The sequence below is a fragment of the Dryobates pubescens genome, chromosome 18, assembly GCF_014839835.1.
Source record: "Dryobates pubescens isolate bDryPub1 chromosome 18, bDryPub1.pri, whole genome shotgun sequence".
NCBI lineage: Eukaryota > Metazoa > Chordata > Aves > Piciformes > Picidae > Dryobates > Dryobates pubescens.
In genome coordinates this window covers 23373124-23392976 of record NC_071629.1, presented here as the reverse complement: position 1 = coordinate 23392976, position 19853 = coordinate 23373124, and positions in this window count along the sequence as shown.

Sequence of the window (19853 nt, the reverse complement as noted above, 5' to 3'; positions counted from 1 at the left end):
TCTTGGCAGTGATCCACTGGCAGCTGTAGAGGCAGAGCAGGCAGGTGGCACAGGGGCGGCAGCAGCCAGCGGGGTCTGCCATGGCACCGAGCTGTGCTGGGCCAAGGGTCAGCTGTCCTGAGGGGGATGCACACAACACGTTGGCATAGATCTCTCAAGACACACTGCCCCTAACCCGTGGGACGTAGAAGGGGTGCTGGCTGTGTCCCCAGCTGAGGCATGGTGCCAGGCAAAGCAGGAGCACAGGCTGCAGCCCAACCTGTTCAGCAGGCTGCCCTGGGACCCTTTGCTCAGCGAGCTGCAGCAAGCCCAGAGCTGGCCCCAGCCCAGGGTTTGGCACTGCCTGACAGCCAGGGGCACCCTACCGGCTCTAGAGGCCACCAGCCTCACCGTCCAGCTCCAGGCAACCTTGCAGCCAGGCTCCCTTGGCTGCAGCGCATCTTGCAGGGGCCAGCAGCTCCCTGCTGCATCCTGGGACCGCTGCTGCACAGCTGGGGTGCACGCAGCGGCACGGGGGGTCCCCATCCCCCTCCCCAAGTGCAGGTCTGTGCGGAGGCAGCATTGCCCTGTCAGCCCTGCAGCGCAGCTCCTGCAGCGCAGCTGCTGCAGCCGGGGGTCCCTGGCGCGGCCGGAGCAGCTGCAGCTGAGCAGCTGCAGGACGGTTGCTGGGCCAAGCACCGTGGGGGGCAGGGGGCAAGTGGCACTTACGGGGGGAACCCATTGCAGACACCAAGGCTGAGCGTGGGACTGCCACTAGGCTCTGTATGCACTGGGAAGGGGCCGGGGCCAGGAGGCTTTGCTGTGGTGCCCAGACGTGGGGTGCTTGGCTGGAGAAAGAAGGGAGCCCCAAGCAAGAGCTCCCTTCAGCCACCTCGAGAAACTCCACGGTTGTTCCCACTTGCCCTGCTGCAGAGCTCCTCCTCCTCCCAGCCTCCCAGACCGGCCAGGCACCCCCACAGCACTCCTGCCCCACAGATTGCAGCTCTGTGACCAGAAGGAGCTAGCTGACCACAGCTCACCCAGCCACATCCTCTCCAGTGTTGGGGGCAAGGGTGTGCCTAGCAGGGCTGTGTCACATCCCAGCCTGGGCCCTGGGGAAGGGAGGCAGAGCTAGCCCAGGCCCTCCCACCCCCAGCTAGCCACCCCAGAGCAGTTCTGCCATGCCCTGGCCATGGCCAAGGGCTCACTCAGGTCTTGTCCCATGACACAGCAGCACCCCAGCAGGGCACCTCACTCCCAGACATCACCAGGCTGTTGGTTCCAGGGCTGAGGTGCAGAGTATCCCCGGGACCCACACAGAAAGGTGGCTGCTGGAGCATGCACAGCCAGGTACCAACCTGAGAGCAGGATCCCTAACCTGCCTAGGTGACTTTTGCAGGCTGGAGGGGGCTGGGGGCTGCCACCAGCAGGTCCAGCCAGCCAAGGGGCAGGGGATGCTGAGCAGCACAGCACTGCCCACATCTGCTGTCTTCTGGGGAGCCAGCCCTAGCACAAGTGCAAGAAGCCATGGAACCAGTTTCCCTTCCGGATACCCAGGGGCTCTGGCTACAGCCTCATACCCCTGCTGTCACCAGAAGGAGAGGCACAACTTCCACCAGGGAGCAGCAGGCTTAGCCAGCATCCCCTGGGCTCTACCCTGGTGCCCTTCTTGCTGCTCACATGGGCAGAGTACCCACGTGCTGCCAGCTGCTGAGGGAAACCCTGTCACACAGCCCAGCCCCAGCTGGCTGGTACAAAGTACAGCAGGAGTGGTTGTGGGCAACAGCCAAATCTCAGCACTCAGCTGCTCTGGGAGGCTGTCACTGCCAGGACCCGAGCTCAGCAGAGCAGTGCCACGGCGCTGGCCACAGATCACTGCCAGTGGTGCTATCTGTAGGGTTCTGAGGAAAAATGCATCCTGTGCCCTGGTTCAGAGTGGGACTGCAGAAGGGGCACCAGTAGTTGTTCTGCAACAGCCCAGCACAGGGCACAGATCCCAAACACAGCTGGGGCTGGTGTGCAGCAGACGCTTTGCTCCAGCCCCATGGGAGAATGGCACAGTAGGACCTGGGGGTCTGTCAAGGCTGGAAGGAGCTCTCCTTCAGCTCTCCTCCTTCAAACTCCTTCAACCCCCACAGCACATCCCCAGTCCTAGTCGGGGAGGGGGGCACAGGAGGATTGAGGGGGTGGCAGGCCCATTGCCACAGTCACCAGCACGGCAGCATGCACTTGCAGCCCCACGGGCACCTCTGTGTGCCTGGGGCACTGGCACAGCACATCAGGTGGCCACGGGCACAGCAGGATCCCCTTGCCCTCAAGGAGCAGAGCTAGCCCAGGCTGAGTGCCACTGGGCAGGTCAGCCGGAGCTGGCACCCAGCCACACCGTCCCCTGACCTCACCGGAGTGACAGCAGAGCCACTGTGGGGGGAACAGGGTGACCCCTAAACAGCAAGGGCAGCGCAGCCTGGCCCCGACCCCCTACTCCCAGCCTCCTGCCCTGGGTTCCCTCTGGAGCATGAGGGCAGCATGGACAGCCCCTTCCATTCTCCCCCTCAGCTGCACGCAGAGCTAAGATCCACCCCCCAGCCCCGCCAGCCCTCCCACAGCTCCCCACAGCACGGCTGCCATGCCTGGCACCCCGGGGGGTGGCACAGTACCTGCTCGCTGCGGCCGCGGGGCTCTCGCAGCCGGAGCCCAGCTGAGCGCCGGGGCCGGGCTGGCTGCTGTGCCGGAGCCCCGCTCGCCTCTGCCGGAGCCCTGCTCGCCTCTGCCGACTGCTCACACCCTCCTGGGTGTGTTTGTGGCCCGGCAGCGCTGCGCTGCAGGTCTGCACAGGCTGGCAGCGGGCAGGGCCGGGGTCAGGGTGTGCCCCGCCAGCAGCAGGGTGCCAGCAGCAGGGTGCCAGCAGCAGGGTGCCAGCAGCAGGGTGCCAGCCGACCCCGCGCTGTGGCGGCCTCCTAGTTGCTGGGCTGCAGGAAGGGGCCCGCAGCAGGTCATGCACCGCAGCACACAGGAGTTTGCAGGCAGCCCACGCTCCAGACTGGGGAAGGCTCTGAGGAGAAGCCCCGGGAGCAGGGCAGGCAGAGGGAGGCAGAGCTTCGTGCATCACTGGGGCCTGTGAACAAGTGGCTGAGGGAGCCCCTCTGCCAAGGGAGGCTTTCCCCTTCCTTGCCTGGGGCAGACATGCTGCAGGCCACCACAGCTGGCACTCCCTGGGGCGAGCTTTGAAGGCAGAGGCACAGCAGTAGAAGTGGTTTCTTGGCTTGGGTCAAGAGCAGCCCTTCAGAGCCAACACGTCCAAACTTTGCTAAAGCAGCAGATGAGAGAAGGCTCCAAGACAAAATCCTGATGCCACCTGCAGATGGACAGGGCGATGGCCTCCCTCTCCCTGGTTCCCTGCCCGTTGGCATGGCACAGCTGTGAGCCTCACCCTCTGATCCAGGTCTCAGCAGAGGTGCAGCCCTGGGTGAGTCAGGATGCAAGGTCACATTTCTGTGCCAGGGAATCGCTCTGGCATTGCCTGGCATCCTAGGGGACCTCTGTGATCTCCTGCCACTTGCAAAGCTGAGTTACAGGGAGGCGATGGCATCCTGCAGCGATACAGCAGCTGCGAGGCTGGGCAGCAGCCTCAGCACCCCTGCTCGAGCCAATCCTGTTCCACACCATTATCAATTAACAGCTCTGGCACAAAGTATTGACCAGGTCCATGAAGTGTGCCCACCCAGCAGGTCTGTGAGGCCGCAGCAGTGGAGGGGCTGGCACGGCACAGGAGCAGCTGTGAGCCAGCACCCACGGCTCGAACCCAAAGCACTCCAGGTGCTGTCAGCTGCGAGCAGCTAGCAGCAAGCTTTGCCTCCCTCATCTGTGTGTTCTGCCAGCTCCAGCAGGGACCACCTCTGGTGCCACAGTGCACAGCAAACCCACGTGTGGGGGCTTCCTAGTGGGGCACAGCCCGTGGGATGCAGAGCTCTTTGCACCAAAGGTGAAAGGCTTGGGTTCAGGCTGCAGATTAGAAAGAGAGGAAGATGCGGGCACCGCGCAGGGGCGAAGGACCAAGCAACAGCTTAGGCGGTGGGGAGGGGAAAGCACAGCCTGAAGAAGGAGACCAAGGTGATGCTGGAAGAGGGGAGGCGGCAGCAGAGTGGCTGCAGACCCAGAAGCTGTGGATTTTAGGGGTGCGAGCAAAAGCTGAGGGAAGAGGTGCCCCTGAACCAGGGATCCCCCCGGCACTGGCGGCCGTCTGACCGCGCTGGGGGCAGCTCCCATCTCCCTCTATAGCCCAGGTGGGACAGCACCGCCGCTACCGAGCGGGAGCAGGCTCCCGGAGCGAGCGGAGGGGAGCGGCCCAGGAAGCCCTGCCGGAGACGGGCTCGCCGCCTCTGCCGCCTGCAGCGGCCACCTCTGGCCGCCCGAGGGCGCCAGCGCGCCGCCGGCGGCCTCACTCTGGTTACGCAGGTCCCTCCCGCGCCTTGACGGCGGGGGTCAGCCATGTTGAGCGAGGGCACGTGGCTGGTGCCTGTGGAAGCCATTTTGAGTTCTGGCACGAGAGCTGGACCGCAAGCCCCGCCCGGGCCCTGCGCCGTCACGTTCAGGGCGCAGCCGCCGGAGGCTTTGTCCCTGTGAGGCTGCTGAGCCCTGGAGCGGGCTGCCCGCAGAGGGTGTGCAGTCTCTGCTCTGGAGACTTTCCAACCCCCCTGGCTGTGTTCTGGGTGCCCTGCCCTGGGTGACCCTGCTCTGGCAGGGGGATTGAAGTCAGTGATCCAACCCCTAACGCAGCGGGGTGGGGCAGTCAGCAGCACCACTTCATTGTTTGCCTTTAGAGGAGGAGGGGAGAAAGGGGAAAACTGAAGTGAAGATGGCAGAGAGGTCTTTAGCCTGCTTCTGCAGCTCTCCTTCTCCCTCATCCACATCTGTCCCCAGCTCCTCCTTGTTCGTGGTGGTGTTTTGGCCCTGGCCTTCGGGGCTCGTTGCCCCTCCTGTGCTGTGGCCGGCACAGGTCGCACAGGAACTTCTGCAGGCAGATGGGGAAGGAGAGAGGCAGGGATTAGGAAAGGCAGCCTGGCTCCCACCTTCCACTGAGACACTCCTGGCCATGCCCCTGGCCCCACCTGACTTCTCCTCCAGCCCACCCCAGCCCACCCCACATCAGCCCATCCTGCTGTGCAGGGCACCCTGCTGGGTGGTCACTTACACATAGCCGCAGAAAGGGACCCAGTGTGCAGGTGTGCAGGCCTCTGACAGGGCATCAATGCTGATGCTTTCATAGTCCCCAGAGCCTCTGAGAGGGCTTCGCTGCTGATGGTTTCATAGTGCCCAGAGGTCTCTGACAGGCCTTCAAAGCTAATAATTTCGTTCAGTCCAGAGGTCTCAGCTGGGACCTGGTTGCTGCTGCTGTCAGGGTGCCCAGAGGTCTCTGCTGGAGCCTGGCTCCTGCAGCTTTCATGGTGCCCAGAGGTCTCTGACAGGGCTTCAACGGTGATGGTTTCATTGTCCCTAGAGGCCGCTGAGAGGGCTTCACTGCTGATGGTTTCATAGTCATCAGAGGCCTCTGACAGGGCATCAATGCTGATGGTTTCATAGTCCCCAGAGCCTCTGAGAGGGCATCACTGCTGATGGTTTCATAGTGCCCAGAGGCCTCTGACAGGGCTTCAATGCTAATGGTTTCATTCAGTCCAGAGGTCTCAGCTGGGACCTGGTTGCTGCTGCTGTCAGGGTGCCCAGAGGTCTCTGCTGGAGCCTGGCTCCTGCAGCTTTCATGGTGCACAGAGGTCTCTGCTGGAGCCTGGCTCCTGCAGCTTTCATGGTGCACAGAGGTCTCTGCTGGAGCCTGGCTTCTGCTGCTTTCATGTTGCCCAGAGGTCTCTGATGGGGCTTCACTGCCGATGGTTTCAAAGTCCCCAGAGGTCTCTGACAGGGCTTCAATGCTCATGGTATCATTGTCCCCAGAGGCCTCTGACAGGGCTTCAATGCTCATGGTATCATTGTCCCCAGAGGCCTCTGACAGGGCTTCAGTGGTGATGGTTTCATAGTGCCCAGAGGCCTCTGACAGGGCATCAATGCTAATGGTTTCATTCAGTCCAGAGGTCTCAGCTGGGACCTGGTTGCTGCTGCTGTCAGGGTGCCCAGAGGTCTCTGCTGGAGCCTGGCTTCTGCAGCTTTCATGGTGCCCAGAGGTCTCTGACAGGGCTTCAATGGTGATGCTTTCATAGTCCCCAGAGGTCTCTGAGCGGGCTTCAATGCTGATGGTATCATTGTCCGCAGAGGCCTCTGACAGGGCTTCAATGCTAATGGTTTCATAGTCTCTAGAGGTCTCTGGCAGGGCTTCGCTGCTGATGGTTTTGTTGTCCCCAGACGTCTCTGACAAGGCTTCAATGCTGAGTGCCCCTCAGCCCTGGGCACTTTCTCAGGCACAGTTTCCCCAGGGCCCAGCTCCCACTTCATGAGGGCAAGGAGGGCCCTGCACAGGGCTTCCCATGCTTTCAGCTGCACCGGGGCACAGCCAGAGGTGGAGCAGCAGCCACTGCTGGTGCCAGGAAGCTCCTTGCAGATGGCACCAGCCGGCCCTGAGCCTGCAGCATCCAGAGGCAGCGGCACGCAGCGGGGAGGGGCGACACCGCCCCGAGGGATGGCTGGGGCAGGGACGGTGCCTGTGGGCACTGCGCCCCTCGGCCCTGGGCACTTTCTCAGGCACAGTTTCCCCAGGGCCCGGCTCTGCCTGCTCCATCTCAGGATGAAGTCTCCCCAGGAGCCCTTCAGGCTCCACCATGTGCCCCCGTGCCCGGTGTCACCCTGCAGACAATGGGCTCGAGAGGGTTGCTTACTGTCCTCTCAAAGAGCAGAGAACTCAGGCCTCACGCCAGGGGCTTGGCACAGTCGGCAGCACTTTATTTGTTGCCGTTTGGAGGAGGAGGGGAGAAAGGGGACAAGTGAAGAGGGAAGTTGTTCTTCTCCCTCATTCACATCTGTCCCCATCACGATGACTCATCTCCTCCTCCTCCTCCTCCGCGGTGGTGGTCTCCTCTCCTGCCTTCGGTGCCTTTGTACCTCGTTGGTAGTGGTGACCACATGTGGCGCCGGAACATCTGCAGGCAGATGGGGAAGGAGAGAGGCAGGGATTAGGAAAGGCAGCCTGGCTCCCACCTTCCACTGAGACACTCCTGGCCATGCCCCTGGCCCCACCTGACTTCTCCTCCAGCCCACCCCAGCCCAACCCCCATCAGCCCATCCTGCTATGCAGGGCACCCTGCTGGGTGGTCACTTACACATAGCCGCAGAAAGGGACCCAGTGTGCAGGTGTGCAGGCCTCTGACAGGGCATCAATGCTGATGCTTTCATAGTCCCCAGAGCCTCTGAGAGGGCTTCGCTGCTGATGGTTTCATAGTGCCCATAGGTCTCTGACAGGCCTTCAATGCTAATGATTTCATTCAGTCCAGAGGTCTCAGCTGGGACCGGGTTGCTGCTGCTGTCAGGGTGCCCAGAGGTCTCTGCTGGAGCCTGGCTCCTGCAGCTTTCATGCGGCCCAGAGGTCTCTGACAGGGCTTCAACGGTGATGGTTTCATTGTCCCTAGAGGCCGCTGAGAGGGCTTCACTGCTGATGGTTTCATAGTCCTCAGAGGCCTCTGACAGGGCATCAATGCTGATGGTTTCATAGTCCCCAGAGCCTCTGAGAGGGCATCACTGCTGATGGTTTCATAGTGCCCAGAGGCCTCTGACAGGGCTTCAATGCTAATGGTTTCATTCAGTCCAGAGGTCTCAGCTGGGACCTGGTTGCTGCTGCTGTCAGGGTGCCCAGAGGTCTCTGCTGGAGCCTGGCTCCTGCAGCTTTCATGGTGCACAGAGGTCTCTGCTGGAGCCTGGCTCCTGTAGCTTTCATGGTGCACAGAGGTCTCTGCTGGAGCCTGGCTTCTGCTGCTTTCATGTTGCCCAGAGGTCTCTGACGGGGCTTCACTGCCGATGGTTTCAAAGTCCCCAGAGGTCTCTGACAGGGCTTCAATGCTCATGGTATCATTGTCCCCAGAGGCCTCTGACAGGGCTTCAATGCTCATGGTATCATTGTCCCCAGAGGCCTCTGACAGGGCTTCAGTGGTGATGGTTTCATAGTGCCCAGAGGCCTCTGACAGGGCATCAATGCTAATGATTTCATTCAGTCCAGAGGTCTCAGCTGGGACCTGGTTGCTGCTGCTGTCAGGGTGCCCAGAGGTCTCTGCTGGAGCCTGGCTTCTGCAGCTTTCATGGTGCCCAGAGGTCTCTGACAGGGCTTCAATGGTGATGCTTTCATAGTCCCCAGAGGTCTCTGAGCGGGCTTCAATGCTGATGGTATCATTGTCCGCAGAGGCCTCTGACAGGGCTTCAATGCTAATGGTTTCATAGTCTCTAGAGGTCTCTGGCAGGGCTTCGCTGCTGATGGTTTTGTTGTCCCCAGACGTCTCTGACAAGGCTTCAATGCTGAGTGCCCCTCAGCCCTGGGCACTTTCTCAGGCACAGTTTCCCCAGGGCCCAGCTCCCACTTCATGAGGGCAAGGAGGGCCCTGCACAGGGCTTCCCATGCTTTCAGCTGCACCGGGGCACAGCCAGAGGAGGAGCAGCAGCCACTGCTGGTGCCAGGAAGCTCCTTGCAGATGGCACCAGCCGGCCCTGAGCCTGCAGCATCCAGAGGCAGCGGCACGCAGCGGGGAGGGGCGACACCGCCCCGAGGGATGGCTGGGGCAGGGACGGTGCCTGTGGGCACTGCGCCCCTCGGCCCTGGGCACTTTCTCAGGCACAGTTTCCCCAGGGCCCGGCTCTGCCTGCTCCATCTCAGGATGAAGTCTCCCCAGGAGCCCTTCAGGCTCCACCATGTGCCCCCGTGCCCGGTGTCACCCTGCAGACAATGGGCTCGAGAGGGTTGCTTACTGTCCTCTCAAAGAGCAGAGAACTCAGGCCTCACGCCAGGGGCTTGGCACAGTCGGCAGCACTTTATTGTTTGCCGTTTGGAGGAGGAGGGGAGAAAGGGGACAAGTGAAGAGGGAAGTTGTTCTTCTCCCTCATTCACATCTGTCCCCATCACGATGACTCATCTCCTCCTCCTCCTCCGCGGTGGTGGTCTCCTCTCCTGCCACCACATGTGGCACCGGAACACCTGCAGGCAGATGGGGAAGGAGAGAGGCAGGGATTAGGAAAGGCAGCCTGGCTCCCAGCTTCCACTAAGACACTCCTGGCCATGCCCCTGGCCTCACCTGACTCCACACCAACCCACTCCCCATCAGCCCATCCTGCTGTGCAGGGCACCCTGCTGGGTGCTCACTTACAAATAGCAACAGGAGTGGAGCGAAGATGTAGACCACTACAGTTGCAGACACCAACACAAGTACGGTGTAGTAGTAATATGTGAGGATTGTGGCAAACATTGTTTACCTGCCGACTTCTGCCTGCTCCCTGTGAGCCTGCAGCCTCTTTTATAGCCCCTCTGGCAGAGGCCCCCCTCTGTGAAGTCATGGGGGGGGCAGGCTCCATCCTCCTCCTCTGCCTTTTCTGCACTACACCACCAACATCCCCACATGAACTCTGCCTCTCAGAACTTTCACAAACTCTTCACCTTGGTTGTTTGCAGTGTTCTAAACTAAAACCTAAGGAGCACTTTTTCAAGATTTCTCCTGGAAATTGCCCTGCCCCTAAATCCAATCATTAACCAATTGGGCAGGAAATAAACTGCCTTGTGTTCCAGCTTCCCCTCCGATATCAGAGGGGCTGGGCGTAGATTCCGAGCGTTGCCCAATTCCGTCTAGTGGTAACTTCAACATGTAATTAATACGCTCAGACAATAAGAGAGGGCTTCACTGCTGAAGGTTTCATAATCCCCAGAGGTCTCTGACAGGGCTTCAATGCTGATGGTTTCATAGTCCCCAGAGATCTCTGAGAGGGCTTCAATGCTGATGGTATCCTTGTCCCCAGAGGCCTCTGTCAGGGCTTCGCATCTGAGACCTGGCTGCTGATGGTTTCATAGTCATCAGAGGCCTCTGACAGGGCATCAATGCTGATGCTTTCATAGTCCGCAGAGCCTCTGAGAGGGCTTCGCTGCTGATGGTTTCATAGTGCCCAGAGGTCTCTGACAGGCCTTCAATGCTAATGATTTCATTCAGTCCAGAGGTCTCAGCTGGGACCGGGTTGCTGCTGCTGTCAGGGTGCCCAGAGGTCTCTGCTGGAGCCTGGCTCCTGCAGCTTTCATGGTGCACAGAGGTCTCTGCTGGAGCCTGGCTTCTGCTGCTTTCATGTTGCCCAGAGGCCTCTGACAGGGCTTCAATGGTGATGGTTTCCTAGTCCCCAGAGGTCTCTGACAGGGCTTCAATACTCATGGTATCATTGTCCCCAGAGGCCTCTGACAGGGCTTCAATGGTGATGGTTTCATTGTCCCTAGAGGCCGCTGAGAGGACTTCAATGCTGATGGTTTCATAGTCATCAGAGGCCTCTGACAGGGCATCAATGCTGATGCTTTCATAGTCCCCAGAGCCTCTGAGAGGGCTTCGCTGCTGATGGTTTCATAGTGCCCAGAGGTCTCTGACAGGCCTTCATTGCTAATGATTTCATTCAGTCCAGAGGTCTCAGCTGGGACCGGGTTGCTGCTGCTGTCAGGGTGCCCAGAGGTCTCTGCTGGAGCCTGGCTCCTGCAGCTTTCATGGTGCACAGAGGTCTCTGACAGGGCTTCACTGCTGATGGTTTCAAAGTGCCCAAAGGTCTCTGACAGGGCTTCAATGCTCATGGTATCATTGTTCCCAGAGGCCTCTGACAGGGCTTCAATGCTCATGGTATCATTGTCCCCAGAGGCCTCTGACAGGGCTTCAGTGGTGATGGTTTCATAGTGCCCAGAGGCCTCTGACAGGGCATCAATGCTAATGATTTCATTCAGTCCAGAGGTCTCAGCTGGGACCTGGTTGCTGCTGCTGTCAGGGTGCCCAGAGGTCTCTGCTGGAGCCTGGCTCCTGCAGCTTTCATGGTGCACTGAGGTCTCTGCTGGAGCCTGGCTTCTGCTGCTTTCATGTTGCCCAGAGGTCTCTGACAGGGCTTCAATGGTGATGGTTTCCTAGTCCCCAGAGGTCTCTGACAGGGCTTCAATACTCATGTTATCATTGTCCCCAGAGGCCTCTGACAGGGCTTCAATGGTGATGGTTTCATAGTCCCTAGAGGTCTCTGACAGGGCTTCAATACTCATGGTATCATTGTCCCCAGAGGCCTCTGACAGGGCTTCAATGGTGATGGTTTCATAGTCCCTAGAGGCCTCTGACAGGGCTTCAATGCTAATGATTTCATTCAGTCCAGAGGTCTCAGCTGGGACCTGGTTGCTGCTGCTGTCAGGGTGCCCAGAGGTCTCTGCTGGAATCTGGCTCCTGCAGCTTTCATGGTGCACAGAGGTCTCTGCTGGAGCCTGGCTCCTGCAGCTTTCATGGTGCACAGAGGTCTCTGACAGGGCTTCACTGCTGATGGTTTCAAAGTCCCCAGAGGTCTCTGACAGGGCTTCAATGCTCATGGTATCATTGTTCCCAGAGGCCTCTGACAGGGCTTCAATGCTCATGGTATCATTGTCCCCAGAGGCCTCTGACAGGGCTTCAGTGGTGATGGTTTCATAGTGCCCAGAGGCCTCTGACAGGGCATCAATGCTAATGATTTCATTCAGTCCAGAGGTCTCAGCTGGGACCTGGTTGCTGCTGCTGTCAGGGTGCCCAGAGGTCTCTGCTGGAATCTGGCTTCTGCTGCTTTCATGGTGCCCAGAGGTCTCTGACAGGGCTTCAATGGTGATGGTTTCATAGTCCCCAGAGGACTCTGAGCGGGCTTCAATGCTGATGGTATCATTGTCCGCAGAGGCCTCTGACAGGGCTTCAATGCTAATGGTTTCATAGTCCCTAGAGGTCTCTGGCAGGGCTTCGCTGCTGATGGTTTTGTTGTCCCCAGATGTCTCTGACAAGGCTTCAATGCTGAGTGCCCCTCGGCCCTAGGCACTTTCTCAGGCACAGTTTCCCCAGGGCCCAGCTCCCACTTCATGAGGGCAAGGAGGGCCCTGCACAGGGCTTCCCATGCTTTCAGCTGCACCAGGGCACAGCCAGAGGAGCAGCAGCCACTGCTGGTGCCAGGAAGCTCCTTGCAGATGGCACCAGCCGGCCCTGAGCCTGCAGCATCCAGAGGCAGCGGCACGCAGCGGGGAGGGGCGACACCGCCCCGAGGGATGGCTGGGGCAGGGACGGTGCCTGTGGGCACTGCGCCCCTCGGCCCTGGGCACTTTCTCAGGCACACTTTCCCCAGGGCCCGGCTCTACCTGCTCTATCTCAGGATGAAGTCTCCCCAGGAGCCCTTCAGGCTCCACCATGTGCCCCCGTGCCCGGTGTCACCCTGCAGACAATGGGCTCGAGAGGGTTGCTTACTGTCCTCTCAAAGAGCAGAGAACTCAGGCCTCACGCCAGGGGCTTGGCACAGTTGGCAGCACTTTATTGTTTGCCGTTTGGAGGAGGAGGGGAGAAAGGGGACAAGTGAAGAGGGAAGTTGTTCTTCTCCCTCATTCACATCTGTCCCCATCACGATGACTCATCTCCTCCTCCTCCTCCTCCGCGGTGGTGGTCTCCTCTCTGGCCTTCGGCGCCTTTGTACCTCGTTGGTAGTGGTGACCACAGGCGGCGCCGGAACATCTGCAGGCAGATGGGGAAGGAGAGAGGCAGGGATTAGGAAAGGCAGCCTGGCTCCCACCTTACACTAAGACACTCCTGGCCATGCCCCTGGCCCCACCTGACTCCACACCAACCCACTCCCCATCAGCCCATCCTGCTGTGCAGGGCACCCTGCTGGGTGCTCACTTACACATAGCATCATGAGTGGAGGAAAGATGTAGACCACTATGGTTGCCAACACCATCACAAGTATGGTGTAGAAGTAGTATGTGAGGATTGTGGCAAACATTGTTTACCTGCCGACTTCTGCCTGCTCCCTGTGAGCCTGCAGCCTCTTTTATAGCCCCTCTGGCAGAGGCCCCCCTCTGTGAAGTCATGGGGGGGGGCAGGCTCCATCCTCCTCCTCTGCCTTTTCTGCACTACACCACCAACATCCCCACATGAACTCTGCCTCTCAGAACTTTCACAAACTCTTCACCTTGGTTGTTTGCAGTGTTCTAAACTAAAACCTAAGGAGCACTTTTTCAAGATTTCTCCTGGAAATTGCCCTGTCCCTAAATCCAATCATTAACCAATTGGGCAGGAAATAAACTGCCTTGTGTTCCAGCTTCCCCTCCGATATCAGAGGGGCTGGGCGTAGATTCTGAGCGTTGCCCAATTCCTTCTAGTGGTAACTTCAACATGTAATTAATATGCTCAGACAATAAGAGAGGGCTTCACTGCTGAAGGTTTCATAATCCCCAGAGGTCTCTGACAGGGCTTCAATGCTGATGGTTTCATAGTCCCCAGAGATCTCTGAGAGGGCTTCAATGCTGATGGTATCCTTGTCCCCAGAGGCCTCTGTCAGGGCTTCGCATCTGAGACCTGGCTGCTGATGGTTTCATAGTCATCAGAGGCCTCTGACAGGGCATCAATGCTGATGCTTTCATAGTCCGCAGAGCCTCTGAGAGGGCTTCGCTGCTGATGGTTTCATAGTGCCCAGAGGTCTCTGACAGGCCTTCAATGCTAATGATTTCATTCAGTCCAGAGGTCTCAGCTGGGACTTGGTTGCTGCTGCTGTCAGGGTGCCCAGAGGTCTCTGCTGGAGCCTGGCTCCTGCAGCTTTCATGGTGCACAGAGGTCTCTGACAGGGCTTCACTGCTGATGGTTTCAAAGTCCCAATGGTACGAAAGACATGGGAAGCAGAGGAAGAATAAGGGAAATCTAGAAAGGCAGAGAGTGAGCAGAGGAGTCTGAGTGGTTGTGTTTGGTAGGGGGGAACGTCCTTCCAGATCTCTGCAAAGCTCAAATCCCAATCCTCCCTCCCTGCAAGCTTCCAGGAAGAGAAAAGAGGACCCTAGGATGATGCTGGCTCATTTCCAGAGCAATAAACATCCTCCAGCCTCAGCAGAGAGGGGCAGACAGTCAGCAGGTGGAAAGCCAGCTCCCCAGCAAGCTGTGCCCACTGGCACTGGTGGAAGAGCCTGCTCACAGCCTGCCTGCTTCCGCCGTCCTTTGATGGTGGCACCAGAAATTCCCTTTCCTTTCTCTGTTCTCTCCCTCTTAGGACCCACCAAGCTTTGTGGGTTGGCTCTGGTGCCAGCTGTCTGTGTTTCTCCAGTTCAATTCCCCATCCAGGTCCTTACCAAGAGGACCATCCTGAATCCCTCACGACCAGCATCCAGAGGCAAGGTTGGGCCCAGTGCACACAGAACCTTTGGCAGAGCTGAGTCACGAGTGGCTGAGAAGGGAAGTGGGCAGTGGGGTGGGCAAGCCAGGACCAGCTTGGTGCCCAGAGCCCACCTGCCCCCCTGTTGCCACAGCCCTGCTGCAGCCCCACCAGGCTCAGCTGCAAGGGTGGTTAGGAGCCAGAGGGGAAGTTGCTGAGGGGAAAAAGTGAGCAGAAAAGGCAACTTAATCACAGCCCACCCATAATCACTGCCTGAGCTGCAATCAAAGCCTTCTGGCCCACTGAAGTCAGTGATCAGTGAATCACAGGATCACAGAATGGGTTGGGCTGGAAGGGAAGCTCAAGGCTCAGCCAGTTCCAACCCCCCTGCCATGGGCAGGGACACCTCACACTACAGCAGGCTGCTCACAGCCACATCCAGCCTGGCTGCAAACACCTCCAGGGATCATAAGTGTTCAGGTTTGGGGCCCTCACTCCAAAAGGGACATTGAGGGGCTGGAGCAGGTGCAGGGAAGGGTCTGGAGAGCAGGTTTGGAGAGGAGCAGCTGAAGGAGCTGGGGGTGTTCAGTGTGGAGAAGAGGAGGTTGAGGCGAGACCTCAGCTCCCTGCAGCTCCCTGAGAGAAGGTTGGAGCCAGGTGGGGGTTGGGCTCTTCTCCTTAGGATCAGGTGATAGAAAGAGAGGGAATGGCCTGGAATTGTGCCAGGGGAGGGTTGGGTTGGAGATGAGGAAAAATGTCTTTGCTGCAAGAGTGGTCAGGGAGTGGCAGAGGCTGCCCAGGGAGGTGGTGGAGTCCCCAACCCTGGAGGGGTTCAAGGAACCTGTGGCCATGGCACTTGGGGCCATGGTTTGGTGGCTGTGGTGGTGCTGGGTTGCCGGTGGGACTGGGTGATCTTACATTCCCCAACCCCTCACCATGTCCTTGGTTGATGGCTGCATCTATCAGGCTTCAGCTCTCTGCTCTTTCCTAGCAGCAGCTTGGCAGGTTGTGCTCCCTTCAAGGTGAGCTCTTCCCCCAGCTCCAGCCTGCCCATGGCCCTGTGCTCTTGTGCTCACATCCCAGTGGAGCTGACTTCAGGTGGCAGTGTGCCAGCCCAGGAAACCAATAGCTACATTCCTAATTCTTCATGCATCACTCAGGGTCTATTTGCATACAGCAAGCAGAGCATTATCCTGATGAAGTGTCAAAGGACATGAAGTGCAAACGGCAGAAAGGAGAAGAGACAAAGTCTCTCCAGGCTCTGCTGTGTGACAGGAGACCTCCCAAAGACCTCTGAGCACAGCCCCAGGGGCCATCCCTCTCCCACCTGTGTGTCCAGTACAGAATCACCAAGGTTGGAAGAGACCTCAAAGATCATCAAGTCCAACCTGTCACCACAGACCTCATGACTAGACCATGGCACCAAGTGCCACATCCAATCCCCTCTTGAACACCTCCAGGGATGGGGACTCCACCACCTCCCTGGGCAGCACATCCCAGTGGCTAACAACTTTCTCAGTGAAGAACTTTCTCCTCACCTCCAGCCTAAACCTCCCCTGGCACAGCTTGAGACTGTGTCCTCTTGTTCTGCTGCTTGCCTGGGAGAAGAGACCAACCCCCTCCTGGCTACAGCCTCCCTTCAGGGAGTTGGAGAGAGCAAGAAGGTCTCCCCTGAGCCTCCTCTTCTCCAGGCTAAGCAACCCCAGCTCCCTCAGCCTCTCCTCACAGGGCTGTGCTCCAGACCCCTCCCCAGCTTTGTTGCCCTTCTCTGGACACCTTCAAGTGTCTCAATGTCCTTCTTAAACTGAGGGGCCCAGAACTGGACACAGGACTCAAGGTGTGGCCTCAGCAGTGCTGAGCACAGGGCACAAGGACTTCCCTGCTCCTGCCTGCCACACTCTTCCTGATGCAGGCCAGGATGCCCTTGGCCTTCTTGGTCCCCTGGGCACACTGCTGGTTCATGTTCAGCTGCTGTCACCCACTACCCCCAGGTCCCTCTCTGCCTGGCTGCTCTCAGCCACTCTGTCCCCAGCCTGTAGCTCTGTATGGGGTTGCTGTGGCCAAAGTGCAGCACCTGGCACTTGGACTTGTTGAATGCCATCCTGTTGGCCTCTGCCCATCTGTCCAGCCTGGCAAGGTCCCTCTGCAGAGCTCTCCTACCCTCCAGCAGATCAACTCCTACCCCCAGCTTGCTGTCATTTGCAAACTTACTGATGATGGACTCAATCCCTTCCTCCAGATCATCAGTAAAGCTATTGAACAGGCTGGGCCCCAGCACTGATCCCTGGGGGACACCATTGGTGCCTGGCTGCATTGCATTCCATTGTAGAGTGTAGTTTTTGCTTGTAAACACAGCTTCATTTGCTTCTAACTGAGTTGGTTTGGCAAAGTCAATGCTGGGGGGGGAAGCTCCAACCCACCACAGTGGTTTATGATTGATTAGGAGACATAAAAGACCTGATTTTTCTACCTGCTTCCATTGAAGTGGAAATCAGAGTTATCTGCCCAGCCTTGCTAGGCATTTATTATACACTCAGCAAACTGAAAACATGCCTTTTATTAATGGAATCATAGAATCATTCAGTGGCAGCCCTCTGCCATGGGAGGAGAGGCTGAGAGTCACTGGGGGTGTCCAGTCCTGAGAAGAGAAGGCTCAGGGAAGACATCACCATGGAGCAGGACATGAAGGGTGGCTGCCAGGAGGATGGAGACTCCCTTTGTACAAGGAGTGCCATGGAACAGACAAGGGGGGATGGGGACAAGGTACTGCTGGGCACATTCCCATTGCACTCCAGGAGAAAATGTTTGCCGTGAGCACAGTCAGACCCTGGAATCATCTCCCAGGGGCAGCAGTGGAGTGCCCTGCACTGGGCAGCTTGAGACTCAGCTTGCCAGGGTGCTGAGCCAGCTCCTGGCAACTGCACTGTCACCTGGAGAGGTTGGAGCAGAGCATCCTTGGGTCCCTTCCAGGCTGGCAGTCTGGGGTTCAATGAGGCTGGAAAAGACCTTTCAGATCCTTGAGTCTAACCCTTAAGCCTACTCCACCAATTCCACTACGAAGCCACCTCCCCAGGCACCACATCTACACAGCTTTTAAACACCTCTGGGGGTGGTGACTCCACCAACTCCCTGAGCAGCCTGGGACAGTGCCTGAGAACCCTTCCAGTGGAGAAAGCTTTCCTAATCTCCAACCTAAACCTGGCCTGAGGCCATTTCCCCTTGTTCTAGCACTTGCTACTTAGGAGAAGAGCCTAACCCCACACCTCACTGCAAGCCCCCTTCAGGTAGCTTTAGAGAGAGGCAGTCCAGACTGTCACTACCTGCAGGTCCCAAAACATTGACCATCTCTGAGAGGTTGGATTGCATTGCAGTTGGCTCATTTCTAGGCTCACATCAAGAGGAGCCAGGCTGCCTTCAAAGGACAAAAGGAGAGACAGCCTCTCTGTGTGCACTTTGATTTGCTTCCTCCCTTGTTAAGAAGACCTCTCCCCAAAAACCTCTTTACAATCAAGGCTTTGGTCTTGCTTTCTTGGTTTGGCTGCCTGTGAATGGATTGCCAGGGGGACCGGAGAGTGGGAGATAAATACATTGCCTGCACTACCTCTGGAGGAGAGGTTACCCAGGGAGGCCCCATCCCTGGAGACATTCAAGATTGGAATAGAATAGAATAGGAATAGGAATAGGAATAGAATTAACCAGGTTGGAAGAGACCTTGGAACTCATCAAGTCCAACCTATCACCCAACACCATCTCATCAACTAAACCATGGCACCAAGTCCCCTATCAGCCTCCTACTAAACACCTCCAGGGATGGGGACTCCACCACCTGCCTGGGCAGCACATCCCAATGGCCAGTCTCTCTTGCTGGGAAGAATTTCTTCCTCACCTCCAGCCTAAACCTCCCCTGGAACAGCTTGAGATCGTGTCCTCTTGCTGCTTGCCTGGGAGAAGAGACCAACCCCCACCTGGCTACCACTGATGAATAGAAAATTCTCATTAACAGAATAACCAAGTAGATAAGAATTTTCCTTGTTAGCTGCAATGCTGGAATGCAGGGAGGGGGAGAGGAGTTGGCAGACAGCCTTTGCATAGATAAGGAATAGCAGGATTTTTCAGTGATTTACTTCTGTTAGTCCTAGACAAGATGGGTTTTGTATTAGATAACGGACACCTGGTGATCTGTATACTTCTGCTGTTTTTAGATAGATAATCTTTGTATAGATAGGAAGCATCTGGACTTTTCTGTGAAGTATTGACATACCTCTGTCATGACAGACAGAGAACTTTTTGTATAAAGGTTTGCCCAAAACTGTCTGAAGACACACAGGCCTTTTGAAATGATTCTACCTGTGTCCGGCGCTGAAATAGAAGCATAATACAAGAAACTTGCTGAGTCTCTTGTGCACCTTTCTCTAAGTCAATTTGGTGACCGCGGCAGGACGACTCTGTTTGGCTGCAGGACCTGCTGAGGAGCCGGACCGCTCAGGGCCCGCCGAGACATTCTCGAGGAGAGCTCCGCTGCTCACCAGATCGCTGCAGGAACAGAGCAGACTGCCAGGAAAGAGAAGGTTTGCTTCTATAAAAGGGGTAACTCCGTAAGGCGCGAGGGGACGCCCTGCGCGGGAGAGAGGCATTTATTGCACCCCTAGGGAAAAGAGCTCTTGGGTTGGGACCAGGGGGGTCCCAAAGGTAACTATAAGTATCGTTTAAGTGTGCGAGGGGCCAAGAGGGTCCCTAAAGAACAAAGTATTAGAAATACTGTTTAGGTTTTGAATGTGTGGCTGAGTGTGTGGCCAATAACTGTGTGCTAAGGACTGGTCATTATTGTTGTAATTGTATTTGTATTTGTTTTGTGTTCTGTGTGCTGTAAAAAGACAGTACTGTGTTGTATTGTGTAAAATGGGAGGGAGACAAAGTAGTGAGATCCCAAGACATAGCCCACTTGGTTGTATAATTGCCCACTGGGGGGAAATTGGAGGCCCCCCAGGAGGGTCAACAAATCAAAGACTCTGATTAAATATTGTACCCGCTGGTGGCCATTATATAAATTAGACGGCGGAGAGAAATGGCCTGGAAATGGGAGTCTGGAGTATGAGACTTTACTGCAATTGATGTTGTTTTTAAGAAGAGAAAAGAAATGGGATGAGGCAATATATGCTGATATGTTTTTCTATCTCTGAGAGCATCTGGAGTTTCAAAGGGACTGTGGTATCAGAGCTCCCTCTGATCCAATGGTTTTGTCCCTTGAAAAAGAAAACAAGGCCAAGAAGAAGAGGCAGACACGGTTGAAAAGGTGTTGCTCTGCGTGTAGCATAGGGCAGAGGTGTCTTAAACTTGAGGAATTAAAGGACCTGCCTGTATTTTATCAATCTCCAGGAAAATTGCAAGGGGTAGTGACAGAGAGTTCAGAAAATAATGCAGGAAGTTCTGGGAGTGGCAGCAATTCAGACAGTGACACCGGAGTCAGTTCCCAGAGCTATGCTCAGGGAAGCCCAGTGGCAAGAAGGACCCGAGGACAGCAAGCAAATGCCCCGGCTTCCCAGGCACTCATTCAAGCCCCCCTGCGACAAGCAGTAGGGCCTGAGGGGGACCCAGTC